Here is a 16,770-nt window from a genome sequence, read left to right as displayed (position 1 = left end):
TCAAAAAGAGTTAAATTTGAGACAACGTTGGTGGATAGAGCTTTTAAAAGATTATGATTATGTTATTGATTATCACTCGGGAAAGGTAAATGTTGTAGCTAATGGATTGAGTAGAAAAGAAGCAATAGAATTACGAGCAATATTTGCACAACTTAGTATCAATGATGATGGAAGCTTATTGGCTGAGTTAAGATTCAAACCAGTGATGTTTGATATAATTAAGTCAGCACAGCTAGAAGATGACAAGTTAGTAAAGAAGAAAGAAATGGTTCAGAATGGCATGATAGAGAATTTCAGTATTGATGAGCATGGTTGTTTGAGATTTCGTAATCGAATTCGTGTTCCGGATGTTTTTGAACTAAAAGAGTTGATACTTCGAGAAGCTCATGATAGTCCTTTTGCTTTACATCCTAAAGGAGCAAAAATGTATCAGAATCTACGAGAATCATATTGGTGGCCTGGAATGAAAAGAGATGTAGTTGAGTATGTGCTTAAATGTTTGACTTGTCAAAGAGTTAAGGCAGAACATCAGGTTCCTACTAGATTACTTCAGCCTATTAATATTCCTGAATTGAAATGGGATTGTATTATGATGGATTTTGTAATGGGGTTACTATTGTCAGCAAGTAAGAAAAATGTTATTTGGAGATTGTTGACCGGCTTACAAAATTGGCTCATTTTGTAGCGATTAGAACTGATTGGTCACTTCAAAAACTTGTTGAAGTTTATATACATGAAATTGTGAGATTGCACGAAATTCCTGTGTCGATAATTTTTTATCGGGATCCGCGGTTTACATCGAGATTTTAGCGATAGTTGCATTAATTTCTTGGTACTTGACTTAAATTTAGCACAGCTTTTCATCCACAGACAGTGGACAATCTGAGCGAGTTATTTAGATTTTGGAAGATATGTTTCATGCTTGTGTCATTGATTTTGAGTTAAGTTGAGAATGTTATTTACCGTTGGCTAAATTTGTATACGATAATGTTATTTACCGTTGGCTAAATTTGTATATAATAATAGTTACCAATCAAGTATTCAAATGGCTCCGTATGAAGCTCTATATAGACGTAGATGTCAATCACCTATGTGTTGGATGGAATTGAATGAAAGAAAAATAATTGGGCCGGAGTTAATTCAAGAAAAAAATAATACTGTTAAGAAAATTCAAGATAGACTGAAGGCAGCATTCGATAGATAGAAATCGTACGCAGATTTAAAACGTCGAGATATTGAGTATTTTTCGGAGATAAAGTATTTCTCAAAGTTTCGCCTTGGAAGAAAATCTTGAGATTTGGTCGAAAAAGAAAATTTAGTCCTCATTTTATTAGGCCAGATGAGATTGTGGAAAGAGTTGGGCCAGTTGCCTATCGTTTAGCCTTGCCTCCAGAATTACAGAAGATTCATGATGTTTTTCATGTTTCCATGCTAAGAAGATATCGATCAGATCCCTCTCATGTTATTTCCACAGAGGATATTGAAATTTGACCTAATTTATCATATAAAGAAGAACCGGTTGAGATATTAGCTAGAGAGGTGAAGAAATTGCGTAATAAAAGGGTTTCATTAATAAAGGTGTTGTGGGGAAGTCATAGTCTTGAAGAAGCAACTTGAGAACTGGGAGAAACAATGAGATCGCAGTACCCCCACCTCTTTTTAGGTAAATTTCGAGGATGAAAATTATTAAGGGGGAGAAATATAACGACCTAAAATTTAGGGTTATCAGAAAGTTAATTTTTGGGTCTCTGTTTTCACAAACGGATTTGCCAATATTTATTAAAAATATTTACGAAGTTAGTTGTGTGACAATTAAGTTTTGAATAGGTGAATTTGTCTAAATTAAGAGTAATTAGGTATAAGGACTAGATTGAATATAGGGTAAAAGTTGAATTATAGAATAGAGAAAAGTTAAAGGACTGAATGAGCAATTAAGATAAAAGTTGACAAGTGGATGGTGATGGTGGTGACATGTGGTAAAATAAAATTCATAAATTAAAATATATTTACTTAAAATTTAAGTAATTATTATATTATATTATATTATATTATATTATAGTATATTATATTATATTATATTATAATAGTTTAATAATAAAAATGAATAAAAGAAATAAAACAATAGAAAAAAGAAACAGAGAAGCAAACGAAATAGGAAAGAAAAAGAAAGCAAAAAATTAGGGTTTTAAGGTTCAAAGTTTGATTGGTAAGTCAATTTAATCCCTTTTCTTGTAATTTTTGTGTTTTTAGAATCCTAAAACTAAATAATACTTAATTTATGTTGAAATTTTAGAAGTTAGCGAATTTGTAGAAATTGTTCACGTTGAATAAATTGAAGTATTAGGGGTGAAATTGATAGAATTTCAAGTTAGAATTGAGAAAAGGATTGAATTGTAAAATAAATTATAAGTTTTGAAGTAATAGTAAAGGTGTGCATGGGCCGGGCCGGGCCCAGGCAAAATTTTAGGCCCGTTTTCTAGGCCTAGGCCTGGCTCGGCCCGAAATATGGGCCTAAAAATTTATCCAAGCCCGACACAAAATAAAATTGTTAAGCCCGAGCCCGGCCCGGCCCGACCCATATTACTTTTTTTAGCTTATTTCATTAAATAAAACTTTTTAAATATAATAAATCAAATACATTTAAAAACATAAAAACAAATATTAAAACAAGAAACAAATAAAAAAATGAGACAAACAATTCTTAAAACAATACACAAATTGAAAATATAATAAAAAGTGGTTATATTAAAATTGAAAATAAAATGTAAATATGATTAAAAATAAAATATATATATATTTAGTATATAATTTGGGCTAGTCGGGTCGGGCCCGGGCCAAAAAAGTTTTACGCGAAGCCCGGCCTATTTTCTAAACGGGCCTCATTTTTTGCCCAAACCCATATTTTGGGCCTATATTTTTACCCAAACCCTTTCATTTTTCAGGCGGCCGGGCCTTCGGCCCATGCACACCTCTAAGTAATAGGGACTAAATTGAGAAAATTTGAAATTTAGGGATTTATGGCGAAATTAGATAGTTAAATTTATTTTTAAGTGGTAATTGAATGAAAATATAAAATAAATTGTGAAGAAAATAAGGTTAGATTTGATTAAGGATTAAATTGGAATTTAGGCAAAAGTTGAGTATAAATTAAAATACTCAATGTGAAAGGGTGTTGTATTGATGATTTTTAATTGTTTCAATTCCGTAGCTAACGTCGTGCCGGAGACCTCGGCTATGAAAGGAAAAGAGAAAGTCGACGAGGAGTGATTCGAAAATTATGGTTTGTATTTCTATAATGGGAAATTAATATTTGTTGTATTTTGATTAAATGTTATGGTGAGTAAATAAGGTAAGTAAATATCATTATGACAATGAATTGAAAGTATGTGATTTTGTGATATTTGAATATTGGATGAATGTGATTTTGAAAAGTGAATTGAAACCCTATTAACTATATCGGGCTAAGTCGGATATAGTTGGCATGCCATAGGATTAGAAGTGTTCAGGGATACTTCGACTTCGAGCCGATGAGACACTGGATGTCAAATTTATACTTCGGATAAATTCGATGAGGTACTAGGTACCAACTTACTTCGGCATGGCCGATTAGACACTAGGTGTCAATTTATTACTTCGAATTATTCGATGAGGCACTGGGTGCCAAACTGGTGTGTTTTGGTTGGACCCATGTATCCATCCGAGTCCGAGTTGTGTTAATAGGGGTAAATAAATGAATTGGCAATAAGATTCATATTGAATGATATTGAATGATATTGTATGTGAATTGGAATTGGACAATGAGTTGAATTATACAAATGAAATGTATAACCCAAGAGTTCATGAAAAGAATATTGTTATTGATAAATGATATGTGAATCAAAGTGAGAAAAGCTATTCGAAATAACTATTGATGGAAATGAAGATAAATAGATAAATCAATTTATTGATTGACTATTATGGTTAAAAGTGCATATTTTATAATGTTATTTTCTTTTAAGAATTCGAATTATAGAAATACCACTGAGTTTAAACTTAGCGTACGGTTTATTTTCGTGCGCAGGTTAGGTTGAAGTCAAATTGTTGATTTAGCATCCAAAGTCAATCCTGAACTCAAAACGTGGTGACGTATGTTTCTTTTTGGTAATGGCATGTACCTATGATGTTGTGTTGTTATTTTGGGAAATGTTTGTAAATGATATTGTAATTTTGATAATGGTTGGTATGAAATTAGAATTGGTTTGAATGGTGCACTATTAGATTGATTTAGAAAATATGTGTGAAGTATCTATGATGGTACATTGATAAGGTCATTAGGTTGAATGTTATGACATATTTTAGATGTATTTTAATGGGTTTTGGATTGATTGAACAATTGGTTTTTAAGCTACTTGTTGTTTAAGATTGCAGGGTGGGTAAACTTGATGTTTAAGGCTTATTTTGAGTCCACACGGCTTGGTACACGAGCGTGTGACCAGACCGTGTGAGACACACGGTTGTCACATGGGCGTGTGATTTGGCTGTGTGTCCCCTGCAACTTTAAAATTTCAAAACAGAATGTTCAGGTAATTTCACATCGACAGAGACACAGGTGTGTGTCTTAGGGAGTTACACGGGGTTGAACACAGCCTGAGGCACGGGCATGTCTAATGGCTACACAGCCATGTCCCTTGACCACACAAGCGTGTGTGCCCTACACCTAGGGAAAATTTTGAGGTTTCACAAAAAATTTCTCAGAGAACTCAAATTAGTCCCTATTTGTTTCTAATACATATTTAAGGTCTCGAAGGCTCATAAAAGAGACTATATGATTAATTTATGAAGTGCATGCTAATTGAATTGTTTAATGTTTGATTCGTTCTGAAAATTTTGATAATGCTCCGTAACCCTGTTTCGGTGACAGATAAGGGTTAGAAGGTGTTATAGGTGGTTAAGTAGATATAGTAGAATGCATTATCAACATAGAACTTGCAATAGCAATGCAACACAGAATTTACCAATCAGTAAGGCTAACTGTTTAGCAACCAACACACTTGTTTTGGCACATACTTTTGGCCAAACACTAAGATAGCATACGCACCCTTTCAACTCTCTCCAAATCACATACCACACAATCGGCTAGAGCAATATAGGTTCTCACAGACAATCAGTCAAAACAGAAAAACACATACATACATTCGGCCAACACCATTAGGTACACTTACACATTCGGCTGGTGCACAAAAGAGAATACACACATTCGATCATCACCCCAAAAGGGCATAAATACATTCGGCTATCACCAAAAACACACGATTCGATCACAGTTAGGACACACACCTTAAACTGGCACTAATAGTCCTCTGAAGCACTTCTACGATTCAGATTTGATTCGGTTCCTTCTAGATCTGTACCTTGAATGTTAAACACACACAAAGACATACAATTATATTTGTCGATTGACAGATCCAGGAAGGGACCTATCTAACTGATTAATAGATCTTAAAAAAAGAAAAGAAAAAGGAGATGACCAAACATCCAAAAATGAGATCTGTAACACCCCTAACCTTTATTCGTCGCCGAAACAAGTTTACAAAGCATTACTGGGATTTACAGATCAAATATAAAGAATTTCATATCATTACACATCCATATCATAAACCAATAGTAATCAATCATATCGTTCTTTATATGAGTCATCCAGGCCCAAAATACACATTAGAATTAAGTCAGGACTAAACTGGAAACTCAAAATTTTTTTTGCAAAATATCAATATTTTTCCAAGGTATAGGGGACATGCCCGTGTGGTAAGGCTATGTGTCTCACATGGTCAAGAGACAAGCTCCTGTCTCAGGCCGTGTAGGTATTCAAAATAGGGACACAAAGTCGTGTCCAGCCCGTGTCCATACCCGTGTAATTCTCTGACTTGGGTTACACAGCCAAGCCACAAGCTCGTGTGCTAGGCCGTGTGAGTGATAAACCATAATTTATACATATTTTTACCCCATGCATAACACATTTTATGGATGATTTGTCCTTAGATTTGGTGAATTCGATGCTCCTAATCCTTTAATTTCATGTTTTATACTTAGGTGAGCATAGGAGAGTAAAAGGACCGAGAAACGGGCCAAAAACGGAGAAAACAGGCCAACGTGGGAAATCAGCACGGCCTAGAGTTCACCACACGGGTAGACCACATGCCCGTGTAGGTTTAACATGTAACGGCCTAATTTTCAGTGGTGTCGGAAATGGTGATTTGAGATCACTAAATTTGAAAAATAAGATTGAACAAGATAGTAATTTAATATTTATGAGTCAAGTAAGAATTTAGAAGAATTTGTGAAATGGCGAAATTAGTGAATTAAAAGAATTTATTAGGTCAAACGGGTCAAAAATGAGGTATCGAGACCTCAAAGTTAAAAATCGAGCTATAAATATTTTTATAAATATTTATGGAGTGTCATTGAGTTAGTATTAAAGTTTCATTAGAAATTTTAACGTTTGGATGACTAATTAATTAAAAAGGACTAAATTGAAAATAGCGCAAAATTTGTTAAATTGTGAGTAAATAGCTTAAGTATTTAAAAAGATGGATTTAAAGAGCAATTAGACCCAAAGGTTAATGGCTGGACGGTTTGGGTATGAAATAAGCAAGAAAACAATGTGAACAAGGGGCAAAATTGGAAATAGCATAAAAGTTAATAGTTAAATAATGATGTAATTGAAAAATCTAGACATTTCTTCATATTTTCTCAGCCAAAACGCCATAAAAGGTCTGGAGAAAGCTGGTTTTTCATATTTTTACATCATGTGAGTTTAATTCTTACTTTTCTTGATAATTTTTATGTTTTTATGACTTTTACAATTAGGTCCACTTGTAGAATTCATTAGTTTTTGATTTTATGGGTGAAATTGGAAGTTACCCTGGATGGATAAGGGAATTTTATGATGAATTATTATGTAATTTAAGTTCTAATTTCATATTAAGGTGGTTTTATTAAGTGATTTTGATAGGAAATGATATTTAGGACCTAATTGTGAAAAAGTTGTGAATTGAAGGTTTCTGTTGAAATTAAGAATATAAAGGTTTTGAAATAGTTTATAATGATAAATAAAGTGTTAATTGAGAAAAATTAGTTCAATTGATGGGTGAATTGAGCAGGGACTAAATTGTGAAAACTATAAATTTTGGGGTAAAAGTGCAATTTTGAAATTTGAACAGCATAAATTGTGAAGTGAAATAGAATTGAAATGGATGCTAATGAAGGAATGATTTTATAATTATAGATCAAGAAAACGAACTGAATCGTGGAAAGGAGAAAATTCAAGAATAGTCCCTGAATTTCTACAACTTTTGCAAATTAGTCCAGGTAAGTTCATATGGCAAAGTTCAATGTTTTGTTATGAAAATCTTATGATTGTTAAAGTATTTTATTGTTGATGAATACTATCAATTTGCATTAACTAATAAATAATGTGTAACTAAAAGTACAAATTAGTAGGAACAATGGATTTGAGTGCTTCTATTCTGTGACCCTGATGAATTGACGAAAAATATGTGATAAGTGCGCCCGTTTAAGACCATAGCTGGGCTATGGCATCGGTGCAATGTGATAATGTGACTCCGTATAAGACCATAGCTGGGCTATGGCATCGGTATAATGTGATAATGCGATTCCGTATAAGACCATGTCTGGGATATGGCTTCGGTATGATATGTGAACCGTGTAAGACCATGGCAAGGCTATGGCTTCGGTGTGTGATGCGTAACAATGTGAAAGTCCATAGTTTACTATGGCAATGTGATAATGAAGCACTCAATTCCCTTATTGTTCCCTAATTTGACAATGAAGTAAATGAGAAATAGGCCTAAGGGAGTTAAATTGTGAGTAGCCATATGGAAATTATTCCAATGAGTTATTAATGAAATTGTGATTTGGAGGATGAAATAGTTAAACTAATAGATATATGATTGTGTACGATATTTGATATTATTTGTGTTTTTATGCCTATGAGCTTACTAAGCTTCAATAAGCTTACTTGTGTGTGTTTAATATTTTTATGTAGATTGACTTGAAGTGAAGTGGGTAGATCGGATCAACACAACAGGGCACACTATTCAGATTAATTCCGGTAGTTTTTGTTTTATGTTTAAAGATTTATATGGCATGTATAGAGTTTGAATGAATTGAAGTAAAGATGTTATAAACTAGTTAACAATATTTGTACTAAAACAGTTTTTGGTAAGTAGCAGTAGTTTGACTTTGAAAAATCACTAAAAATAGTAGAAATGGAATTAAATAATGAATAAGTTATGGAATCGAATCTTGATGAGTCTATTTTCATATGGAAGAAGGAAAACAGGTATATGAGCTATATTTTATGAGATGTTTAAATTTTTGTGAAACAGGGCCAGAGCGATTTCTGGATCCCCTATTCTGACTTTGGAAATTCACCATAAATTTTACAAAGATAATTAGAAGTCATAATTTATATGTACAGATTCCTTATTGAGTCTAGTTTTATTAGAGACAAATGGCATAGTCATTGAATCTCTGTACAGAGATATCTCTGATTCATAATACACAAAGGTCAGAGTAGTCAAACCCTGAAACAGGGGAGATTTTAACTAATAAACTGTACTAATTGGCTTGACCAAAAATTCTAGAAAAAAATTGGTAAGTATATATATGAGTATAAATTCGGGGAAAATTTACAGATTTGGATTTTGAGTTTTATAACTCGAGATATGAATTATTTAGCAACTATGACGCAGTTGGACAGCTTGTCTGAAAAGTATGATATAAATTATCTAAATTTGGTTAAGTGCTCAAATAAGTTTAGTAGTGCCTTGTGCTCGACTCCGGCAATGGTCTCGGGTAAGGGGCATTACATAACAGGCTCTGGCACGGCCTGAACCTCTTCACACGGGTTGACTACAAGGCCGTGTCCCTTTGGCAAGGTCGAAGCACGATTTACACGGGTAGATTACACGCTCATGCGCATTTAACAACCTTGACCACGACCTTAAGTAATCGCATACGGGCGTGTCACACGGGTGTGTCCCTACCGAGCCCAAGTTTAGGCCAATTCGGAAAAGGCCAATTTTGAGGGCTCTTAGGCATTCCAAAGCCTATTTAAACACCTGATGAGGCACTTAGAAGGGGGACACAGAGTAGGAAGCAAGGAATTACTCAAGAAAAGTCGATTGATCCATTTCAAGAGCCAAATTCATCATCAAGACTGGAGATCTCAATTCAAGTTCCTTCAGGAGTTTTGAGTTTTCTTATGTTTTGTTATCTTTATGCTTTTGAGATGTTTTCTTTCATAAATATAAACTAAACCCCCTAAATACCTATGGGGAATGAAACCCAAGACAGATCTTGTTATTATTATCTGAATTGTATGATAAATATTTCACTTATTCTTGATTATGTGTTCTTAATTCTTGTTTTAATATTTGAGGATATTAATTCAAGTTAATGCTCTTATTCAGAGGAGGAATAGACCCTGTCTAAGAGTAAAATTATCATAATTGGAGATAGGGTGACAAGATTTTTCCAGATTAGGGTGAAACGTAATAAGGGAATCCATAGATCGAGTTAATGCAATTCTACGGTGTCAATTAGAAAGATATTTCAATTATTCAACCTAGGGTTAGACGCTATTAGTTTCGAGAGAGATAATAATATAACTTAGGGATTTCTACGGATCAAGTCAAATGAATAAATCATCTAATTCAAAGTCAAATAACAAGTGAAGTCTAGGTGGATTTTTCCTTAGGTATTGTCTCAATCAATCGAATTTTCCCAAAAGTATTTTCCTGAGTTTTCTTTCTATGCATTCTTAGTCAGTAATTAGTTTAGATAACCAAACCTCTTAATTTTTAGGCTAGATAATAAAAAGGAAGTAAATACTAGTACTGGTAGTTCCTTTGGGTTCGACAATCCGGTCTTGCTGAACTATACTATTGTTCGATAGGTACACTTGCCTTAATCGTGATAATAAGTTAGTCTCAAGATCGTTTCATTTATAAATCTTTAAAACCTGTTATGAATATCACGCAATCAAGTTTTTGGCCCGTTACCGAGGAACTAGGATATTAAGAACACTCGATTTTTATTACTTTAGCCATTTTACTTTTATTGCAATTTAAATTTTTATTTTCTTTTCTGATTTTTCATTTATTTTCTTCTGACAAGTTTTTCTAGTTTATGACCAGAAGAAACCCGTCAGGACTACTACTTTTTGACAGTAAGATCGACCACACAGTTTGCAGAAACCGGAGAGAAATAAGGCGAAGCCTAAGATACACGGAAGACGAACAAGAGGACGATACTTCAACCACAACCGAGGAGATGGCTGAAAACCAAGAAAATTTGCTACCTCCTGCGATTGTTGTTAATCAGAATCTTGCTTCGCGCACTATGTATGATTATGCTAAACCTTCTTTAACAGGAACTGAATCGAGCATAGTTAGACCTGCTGTAGCCGCTAATACCTTTGAACTGAAACCTAACACAATTCAAATGATACAACAGTTTGTTCAGTTTGATGGTTTGCAGGACGAAGATCCCAACGCTCACTTGGCAAACTTTATGGAACTATGTGATACATTTAAAATTAATGGCATTTCTGATGACACCATTCACCTTTGGTTGTTTCCCTTTTCATTAAGGAATAAGGCTAAACAATGGTTGAACTCGTTACCACGAGGGTCAATCACTACTAGGGAACAGATGACCGAAAAGTTTTTATTAAAATATTTTTCGCCGGCTAAAATAGCCAAATTACGTAATGATATCTCTTCTTTTATGCAGATGGATTTAGAAACACTCTACGATGCATGGGAGAGATACAAGGACTTTTTGAGAAGGTGCTCTCACCATGGGTTACCGCTTTGGCTATAGGTTCAAACGTTTCATAATAGCCTGAATCCTTTAACTCGGTAGATGATTGATGCAGCCGCTGGAGGAACTATCAATAATAAGACACGTGAGGCGGATTACAAATTTATTGAGGAGATGTCACTGAATAACTATCAGTGGCAAGTTATGAGAACAAAGCCGATGAAAGTAGTCGGTGTTTTCAATCTCGACACGGTTACTATGCTATCTAACCAAGTAGAACTCTTAAATAAAAAGATTGACAGTTTGTGTGGTTCTACCCAGGTACATCCGGTGATGAGGTGCGATTCGAATGGAGGACGAGCATGTACAGAATATCAACCCTTCAACCCTAGCATCGAGGAGGAACAAGTCTAATAAATGGGTAACAATAACTCTAGACCCCAAAATAACCCGTATAGTAACACTTATAATGCAGGTTGGAGGAACCATCCCAATTTTTCGTGGGGCGGTCAAGGAAATCAAAGGCCGCAACATCCTTCGGGTTTTCAACAACTACCCTACCAACAAGAGAAAAAGTCGAACCTTGAGGAGATGCTAACAAACTTTATTTCAGTGTCAGAAACTCGTTTTTAGAATACTGAGACAGTACTCAAAAATTAACAAGCATCAATCCAGGGGCTCGAAACTCAGATTGGGCAGCTCGTCAAGTTGATTTCCGAACGAACACAAGGTAGTCTGCCAAAGCAACACTGAATCTAACCCAACGAAGCAACTCAACGCAATTGCAATTCAAGATGACGAAGGGTTAGTTGCAAAACCAAGGCCAGAAACGGTGGTAAGCAAAAGTAAGAATGAGGTAGGCCACAATGACCCAAAGCCGATGAGTACAGAATATAAACCTCGTGTGCCATAACCCAATGCGACAAGGAAAGACCGATCAGACGAACAATTTGGTAAATTCCTTAAACTTTTAAAGAAACTACATATTAACTTACCGTTTATTGAAGCCCTTTCGTAGATGCCAAACACAGTCAAGTTTTTAAAGGAGTTTTTAACAAATAAACGAAAGTTGGATGAGGCGTCGCATGTGGAGTTGAATGCAGTTTGCTCCGCCATATTACAAAATAAGCTACCCAACAAATTGAAGGATCCAGGAGTTTTACAATTCCTTGTTTAATTGGTAGTTTAGATGTTCATCATGCATTGGCTGACTTAGGGGCAAGCATTAATGTTATGTCTTATAAAATGTTTAAACAGTTAGGTCTTGCGAAACCCAAACAAACTAGGATGAGCATTCAATTGGCTGATAAAACCATTAGATTTCCCAAGGGTATCATTGAAGATGTTCTTGTTAAGATCGATAAATTTATATACCCAATAGGCTTTTTTGTTCTAGACATGGAAGATGATAGTAACGCACCTTTAATTTTAAGACGACCCTTTTTAGCAACTGCTAGAACAATTATTGATGTTGGCACAGGTGAACTCACACTTCGTGTGGGAGACGAAACAGTCACCCTTCAAGCTCATAATTCGAGTAACACATCAAAAATTGAAGGTTATTGTATAAATCATTCTACTAATATTGATCATGTGGTGAAACCCTCTGTGCAGGAAACAGTTACGAAGAACGCATAGGATCCGTGTTCAAACAACAACAAAGGACCTACCTATGAAGAACGAAGGCTAAAAATCGAAGAGTTAGATGAATGACGGACATAGAAATCGAGAACACCCGATAAACCGAAACTGAGCCAGAATGAGCTCAATACCTCACCAAATCAACTTAAGGTTGGAGACAAAGTATTACTAGATGCAGCAGATCCTCGCATTACCACTTCTGAACCTAATGAAGAAATTCCTCTTACGGTACTCAGTATTTTCCCATATCGTACAGTTGAGGTAATTCATCCCAAATTCGGTACTTTTAAGGTAAACAATACTCGTCTTAAACCTTATGTTGATAAAGTTGATAGCAGGGATGAGGAGTGTAAACTCCTCGCACCACCTTGACCATGCAGAAGAGAGGTAAGTTGATAAACCGTAAATTATACATATTTTTACCACATGTTTAATGCAATTTATGGATGATTTCTCGTTAGAATTGGTGAATTCGGTGCTCCTAATGCTTTAATTTCATGTTTTATACTTAGGAAAGCATAAGAGAGCGAAAGGAATGAGAAACAGGCCAAAAATGGAGAAAATGGGCCAAAGAACGAAATCAACACGGCCTGGACTTCCTCACAGGGCAGACCACACGGCCGTGTCAATCTGGCAGAATTGGAGCACGACTCACACGGGTATAGCATACACCCGTTTCATTCTAACAGGCTCGAACACGGCCTGAAGTAATAGCATATGGGCGTGTCACACGGGCGTGTCCCTGCCGAGCCCAAGTCAAGTCCAATTCGAAAAAGGCCACTTTTGAGGGCCTCTAGGTATTCCAAAGCCTATAAATATAGCCTAGAAGAGAAGAAAAATCAGAGACGGAGAATAAGGGGTGACGAATTACTCCAAGGAAGCCGAATGATCTATCTCGGAAGCCGGATTCATCATCAAGACTGAAGATCTCTCCTCAATTTCCCTTCATGAGTTTTGGGTTTTCTTTATGTTTTGTATTCTTTATTCTTCTAAGATGTTTTCTTATTTAGTTATGAACTAAAACCCCTAAATACCTAAGGGGAACGAAACCTAAGATGAATCTTGTTATTATTTTCTGAATCGTATGATAAATATTTAACTTGTTCTTAATTATGTGTTCTTAATTCTTGTTTAGATATCCCAGGATACTGATTGAAGACATGCTCTTATTCAGAGGAGGAATAGACCCTATCTAAGAGTACTTTTGTCATAATTAAGCGGAGTTGATTGCGCGCCTAGAAATAGGGTGACAAGATTTTACCGGATTAGGGTGAAACCTAATAAGGGGATCCATAGATCGAGTTAATGCAACCCTAGAATGTTAATTAGAGAAAAGTCTCGGTTATTCAATCTAGGGATTAGACGTTATTAGTCTTGAATAGGGATAATAACATAACTTATGGATCTCTACGGAACAAGTTGAGGGAATAAATCGTCCAATTCGGAGCCAGAATAACAGGTAAAGTCTAGGTGGATTTTTCCTTAAGTATTGTCTCAAATCAATCGATTTTCCCAAAAGCAATTCCCCAGTTCTTTTCTCTGTGCATTCTTAGTTTAGATAATTAGTTAATTAAAATAAAAACCCCTTTTATTCTTAGGCTAGATAATAAAAAGACAGTCATTACTAGTACTTTTAGTTCATTTGGGTTCGACAATCCGGTCTTGTTAAAACTATACTACTGTTCGATAGGTACACTTGCCTACATTGCGATAATAGTTATTTCAAGAATGAGTAATTATAAATATTTAAAACCTATCACGAAACCTAACGCGATCAAGTTTTTGGCGCCGTAGCCGGGGAACTAAAATATTAGGAACACTCAATTTTTATTACTTTAGCCATTTATTTTTCTTGCAATTTAATTTAATTTTATTTCATCAATATTATTACTAATTAATTTACTTTTTCTTTCTCTTGAGAGGATTTTCATAGTTTATGACTAGAAGAAACCTGCTGGGACCATTACTATTTGACGAAGAAATCGATCGCACCATTCATAGAAACCGATGAGAAATAAGGCGACGATCTCTCAACTACAACTGAGGAGATGGTTGAAAATCAAGACAATCAGCTAGCCCCAACAATACCTGCTGAATTAGCAAATCAAAATCCTGTTCCACGTATTATGTATGATTATGCTAAACCTTTTTTAACAGGAACTGAATCTAGTATAGTTAGACCTGCTATTGTTGTGAATAATTTTGAACTGAAACCTAACACAATTCAGATGATACAGCAGTTTGTTCAGTTTGATGGTTTGCAGGATGAGGATCCCAATACTCACTTGGCGAATTTTCTGGAGTTTTGCGACACTTTCAAAATTAATGGCGTTTCTGATGATGCCATTTGCCTTCAGTTATTCCTCTTTTCACTGAGAAACAAAGCTAAACAGTGATTAAACACGTTATCACGAGGGTTTATCACTACTTGGGAACAAATGACCAAAAAATTTCTACTAAAATATTTTCCACTGGCTAAAACGGCTAAGTTACGTAATGATATCTCTTCTTTTGTGCAGATGGACTTAGAAACACTTTACGATGCATGGGAGAGATATAATGATCTATTGCGAATGTGCCCTCACCATGGGTTACCTCTATGGCTGTAAGTCCAAACGTTTTACAATAGTGTGAATCCCTCGACAAGACAGATGATTGACGCAGCTGCTGGAGGAACCATCAACAACAAAACACCTGAAGAGGCTTATGAATTCATTGAAGAAATGTCACTGAATAGCTATCAGTGGCAAGTCATGAGGAATAAGGCTCCGTTCGTCCTTACTTCTGTGATGGGCTTTTGCCCAAAAATCACTTTTTTTCTAAAAGTATTAAAGAACACCCTCCATCTTTGAACATTTTTCAACTTAACAAAATTACTTTTTTACAGATGAAGAAGTAGCAAATCTGCCACTTTTTTTAAGCCAAAAATGCTTTTGGCATTATGTGACTTTTTTAGCCTTATGTTTTCTTCATTCCAGCAGACTACAAGACTGCTAAAGTTATAATAAATAATTAATATTAATTACTTAGAATTATTTAAAATTAATATTATATATTAAAATATTAACAATAAGTAATAATAAATTATTTTTTATATTATTACTAAAATATCATAATATTAACTAATTTAAACATTATTTAAATACATATTTGTTACTTTATAATATCATGTCTAAAATGGACATTTTATTTCTCAAAAGTACTTTTTGACAGTAATACCAAACACTCAAATTTTAAATTAAACTTTTCAAAAGCACTTCTCAAAAGTACTTTTCCACAGCACTTTTTAAAAGCATTTCCAAACTAGCCCTTAGCTAACAAAAACAGCTGGCGTTTATAATGTCAACTCAGTTACTATGCTAAAAAATCAGGTAGAACTTCTCAATAAAAAGATTGATGGTTTACTTGGTTCTAGGCAGGTACATCCAGTAATGAGGTGTGACTCAAATGGAGGAAGTGTGCATACAGAATATCAATCCTTCAATCCTACAACTGAAGAGGAACAAGTTAACTATATGGGTAACAATAACTTTAGATCTCAAAATAACCCATACAGTAATACTTACAATGCAGGTTGGAGGAACCACCCAAATTTCACTTGGGATAGTCAAGGGAATCAAAAGCCACAAAATCCTCAGGGTTTTCAACAGCCACCTTATCAATAGGAAAAGAAGCCAACCCTTGAGGAGATTCTCTCTAAATTCATCTCGGTGTCAGAAAACAGTTTCCAAAATACCGAGACAGCACTTAAGAATCAACAAGCATCGATCCAAGGACTCAAAACTCAGATAAGCTAGCTATCCAAACTGATCTTGGAAAGACCACTAGGAAATTTACTTAGTAACACCAAATCAAGAGAGCATGTCAAAACAGTTACACTAAGGAGTGGGAAAGTGTTAGCGGAATCTAAAAAGAAGTTAGCACAAGGAGCCGTGGAAAGCGAAAGGAGGGAAGAAAAACCCGAAAATAGTGACAAACCAGTGCCGGAGGAATATAAACTACCAGTTCCATATCCAGCAAAATTAAAAAAAGATCGCATTGACACAATTCAGTAAGTTTTTGAACTTTTTAAGCAATTACACATCAGCTTACCTTTTGTTGAAGCCATCTCGCAGATGCCTACCTACGCAAAATTTTTGAAGGAGCTTCTAACAAATAAAATGAAGTTGAGGACTTATTTACAGTAAAACTCAACGAGGAGTGCTCAGCCATACTCCAAAACAAGTTGCCAACCAAACTGAAAGATCCAGGAAGTTTTACTATCCCTTGCTTAATTGGTAGTCTGAATGTTGAAAAAGCACT

General features: G+C 34.9%; 2 non-coding genes across 2 annotated transcripts; both read right to left on the bottom strand.

The window, feature by feature from the left end:
- Positions 1-10,764: 10,764 nt before the first annotated feature.
- LOC121209086 (small nucleolar RNA R71) lies at positions 10,765-10,871 on the bottom strand. The gene has a single exon (XR_005904203.1). It is a non-coding gene; the product is annotated as a small nucleolar RNA R71 (small nucleolar RNA).
- A 4,083-nt stretch (positions 10,872-14,954) lies between these two features.
- On the bottom strand, positions 14,955-15,061 carry LOC121208736 (small nucleolar RNA R71). The gene has a single exon (XR_005903863.1). It is a non-coding gene; the product is annotated as a small nucleolar RNA R71 (small nucleolar RNA).
- Positions 15,062-16,770: the final 1,709 nt, after the last annotated feature.

This window comes from Gossypium hirsutum, chromosome A10, assembly GCF_007990345.1.
Source record: "Gossypium hirsutum isolate 1008001.06 chromosome A10, Gossypium_hirsutum_v2.1, whole genome shotgun sequence".
NCBI lineage: Eukaryota > Viridiplantae > Streptophyta > Magnoliopsida > Malvales > Malvaceae > Gossypium > Gossypium hirsutum.
This window is presented reverse-complemented; position numbering and strand designations above follow the sequence as displayed.